General features: G+C 46.7%; 1 long non-coding RNA gene across 1 annotated transcript; it reads right to left on the minus strand.

The window, feature by feature from the left end:
* Nucleotides 1–793: 793 nt before the first annotated feature.
* LOC123075279 (uncharacterized) lies at nt 794–2,196 on the minus strand. The gene is made up of 2 exons (XR_006436116.1): nt 1,632–2,196; nt 794–1,539 (listed from the first exon to the last, which is right to left on the minus strand). It is a non-coding gene; the product is annotated as an uncharacterized lncRNA (long non-coding RNA).
* Nucleotides 2,197–4,299: the final 2,103 nt, after the last annotated feature.

Below are 4,299 nucleotides of genomic sequence, written 5' to 3' on the forward strand. Positions count from 1 at the left end.
GACAGGCTCAGAGCCAATTTTATGCCCTCTTCCTCTGTAAGGACGCCATCAGCACCCGATTGCTTGGCCTCACTAGGCCTCCCCCCCTTGGACTTTGGCAGCATAGTCGGCCTTGGAGGTGTCTGGACTCTGGATGAGCCACCATCATCGGAGACCTTGAGTGCACTAACAGCGGCGATGGCAGGCTGCACTTGTGGGTTCAGCAGCACCTCTTCGGGGATCTTCTCTTGGTTCGTCCTGCTCCGGTGTGAGCTTCTCTCTCTCTGGACTTCTCTCCCAAAACTCAGAAGGCGGCGAGCGCTGTTCGCCACCGGAGCCACATAGCCCCCTCTACTGTTGCTTTTCTTATAAGGGGAGGCTCGCATTGTTGCCGTGAACCTCATCTCATGGAGGTCCTCCGGCAACTTACAGTCGCGTTGGCCATGCCCAAGATAACCACAATAGCCACAGAATCGAGGCACTCTCTCATACTTAACCTCTAGGGAAAACACCTTTTCACTAGGAATATCTCTAGATTTTATCCTATCTCTAAGGGGTTCATCTACATCATGATTTATGTGAATCCTAATGAAATCCCCCCATATCTTCCCTCTACTATCCGTGTCGACCTCCAGCACCTCTCCCAACTCTGCCCCAAGCTTCCATGCAACACCTTCATCTAGCATGATCGGAGGTATGTCATGGACGCGCACCCAGATCGGCATGTGTGCGACCTCCACTTCGCCCAAATCATCAGGCACAACGAGACATAACAGTGATATTCTAACAGGGACTGCGTCAAAAAAACCCGAAGTGCAGATAAAGGATTATTGCAAGGCCTTGTGTGACCCCCAAATGTTATTTGCGAGCCCTAGTATGCAACTATATCCTTTTGCTAAATCCCGAACCATATCACTAACCGTAACTGAAGAACAGAAACAACACGAAAAAACAACACCATCAGATCATAACGCACGTACACCTATAAACCAGAAAAATGCATCACAAGTGTATGCTCAGTTGCTCACATTGTACTGCTTCTCTCCCGACAGGCCGTACTCGCTTTTCTGGGCGACGATGTAGAACAGCATGCATGACACCATGATGAAGCGCCAAGAACAACGAGAATGAGGACGTAAATCCTCCCGCTCCCGTTGGGATCTTCTGGGGCCGCAGCTGATGACATGATTCGCCGCACAATTGTCTGAGGCGGCTGATCGCGGTGCATAGCTCGCAGGCACGGGCGGCGTGACGGCTCACGTCCCTGATCCTGAAGGTCTCGACGCTGTGCGGGCGCTTGGGCTGACCCGTGACGTCCCTTAACCAACTCCAAGCCGAGGAGCCGCAGGCCACATACATGAGATGCTCCGGCAAGCTTTCAGCGTCGGTTGTGTCTACCGTTTCCTCCGGGATTCAATGCTCCTGCGGGCTGCGGCCATTGCGCTGGCAGAAGTCGATGCCCCCGTGGCGACGGAGCACTTCGTGGAGTATTGCTTTCTGCTTCGCGACAACAGGCGGCGACGGGAGTCAGGCGGCATGGCGTGTACCGATCAACATGCGCTAGTGATGATAAATCACTCTCATCCTATCAGATGAATTAAGAAACGTAACCAAGAAGGCAAGAACTGGATGCATCGGATTGCTGATCTTACTGAAGCAAGCCTGTTTCTGCTGCGGGTCGTCTCCCAGCCCGGCAAGCTGATCGCCGCCGGCCATCACAGAGACGTCTTCATGCCTGACTTCCGCCGACGCCGACACCGAGGATGACGATGTGCCAAGAACAGGGCCTCTGAACCGGCGCCATCGTCAGCTCCGGCGGCGATGGATGTCGTGTTGCGAGTCCGACTCAGGCTGTTCCTGCGCCAAAGAACCAAGAAGAACGTCAAAAACAGAGTATTTCGTTCTTTCGGGTCGCCCGCCGCTCTAGACCACCAATCCCACACCATCAGTCAATTCCCTCAAGATCGTGCTTCTTGGCGCCCTCAGATGCGGCGGCGCGCCAACGGAATTATACATCTCCGGGGTGCTCTCCTGTTCGCCCTCCTTGGCGCCGGCAAGAACCGCCGCCCTGCTCCGTTTACCCCTCGAGCGGATCCATGGCCGGTCGCATGCTGGTGCCGGTTTCCAGAGGCGGGCCAGGTGGCGGCGCGGCCATGAAGACCATGTGGGAGGTGCGGGCAGGGCAAGAGCACGCAAGGGGAAGAGAAGTGTGGTGGTGCGGGAAGTGCTGCGAGTTAATTGCATAGAAGTATGAGGGCATCACATACAGATTAGTACCATGATTGCTAATTTTTGCGTGTCAGTACCAACATTGTTCCTGATTTTTGTAAATAGGTCTAAATTGCGTATAAACACGTATTGACGGTGTATCTGACCGGCGGGGCCCGCCCGTTGGGAGCCGACATGGCATGTTTTTTGCAAAAAACCCCTTACGTTGTATGTAATCATAAAAATGCCCTTTTTTTGCGGGAAAAAGGCTTCATGAGAGGCTTTCTTTTTTGTTCGCAATTTCCATCACCGAATCTGGACTGGTTTGAAATTTTCCGCCACTGGAACAAATAAATAAAAGAACAGAAAAATAAGGCGCGGCGGGAATCGATCCTGCGACCTGCAGTGCACAGGCGCCCCTCGCTAACCAACACGCCACAGAGCAGTTCGCATTCAAATACAGGCGTTCCCTTTCTTATACGATTGCTGAAGCGCTGGGCCGGCCCACCAAGGCCTGCATTTTTTTTCGGTTTCGCACTTAACTGGCGCGCGTGTTCGAGGTAATGCCCACCGAAGTGAAAAATATTACAGGTACATTCATCACTCCAACTACAAAATTAACATGTCATTCTTACATGATGTTAGAAAATATACATATGCGCCTACACATAAACAATAAGAACTACTAAATTTGTATTTCAGGAATAAATTGAAAATAGAAACATGATAAAACTATCAAAAAAATTATACAAGATATAAATTGAATGTGACTCATCATAAAAAGTACATTTATTATGGCATGCCCGACAAGCAGGTAATGATAAATGTATAAGAAATATATTCAATGAGAAAAACATACATACCTAAGACAAAACTATATTTACAAAAATACTTATATTTATAAACATCATCACATTTGGTTCCAATTTTTGTTTACACAAATTAAATAAGATGTTTTCAGTATTAAACATTCTAAAGTTCTAGCCCGGGCATCGAGCAGGCCACGTTGCTAGTTTCAAAAAAAAGTTCATCGATTCAAAAAATGTTCACGCGTTCAAGAAATGTTCACCAAAAATAAAAACATGTTCATGAATTCCGAAAATTGTTACCAAATCTCAAATGATGATCTTTTAATTCCAAAAATGTTCATGGTTTCAGAAAATGTTCACTAATTTTAAAAAAGGACCATGATTTCAAATAATGTTTATTATTTTGATTTTTTTAATTATTCAGAAAATGTGCATGAATTTGAAAGATGTTTCCATAAATGGAAAAGAAAGAAGATAAATAAAAAGAAATAATGAAAGGAAAAAATTGAAACAAAGACAAACATAAAATAAGAGAAGAAAAAACTAAAATGAAAAGGTAAAAAATTAAAAGGAAAAGAAAAGTAGAAAATAGAAATGAAAAGGGAAAAAGTTAAAAGAAAGAGAAACCAGAAGAGAAAATAAAGAAAAGAAGAAAAGAAGAAAAGAAGGAGTAGAATCTACCAAAAACTGGTGGATACAGGCTCACGGGGAGGATATGTGCTGCGTATCCATGAAGAACTAAAGAATAAGAAATGCGCGGCAGTTAAGTGCGAAACGAAAAAAAAATGCAGGCCTCGGTGGGCCGGCCCAGCGCTTCAGGAATAGTATAAGAAAGGGAAGGCCTGTATTCGAACACGATCTCCGCAGTGGCGTCCTGGTTGGCGTGTGCCACCGGTGGACTGCAGGTCGCAGGATCGATTCCTGCCAGCGCCTGATTTTTCTTTTTCTTTCTTTATTTGTTTAAGTGGCGGAAAATTTCAAACCAGTCCAGATTCGGTGGTGGAAATTGCGAACAAAAAAAAAGCCTCTCATGGAGCCTTTTTCCCGCAAAAAATTTGGGCATTTTTGTGATTACATACGACGTAAGGGGGTTTTCTGCAAAAAACATGCCACGTCGGCACCTGACGGCCGGGCCCCGCTAGTCAGATACACCGTCAATACGTGTTTATACGCAGTTTAGACCTATTTGCAAAAACCTGGAGCAATGTTGGTACTGACACGTAAAAATTAGCAATTGTGGTACCAATCTGCATGTGATGCCCCAATTGTGGTACTTCTGTGCAATTAACTCAAGTGTGCCGGG

Source organism: Triticum aestivum, chromosome 3D (assembly GCF_018294505.1).
Source record: "Triticum aestivum cultivar Chinese Spring chromosome 3D, IWGSC CS RefSeq v2.1, whole genome shotgun sequence".
Lineage (NCBI taxonomy): Eukaryota > Viridiplantae > Streptophyta > Magnoliopsida > Poales > Poaceae > Triticum > Triticum aestivum.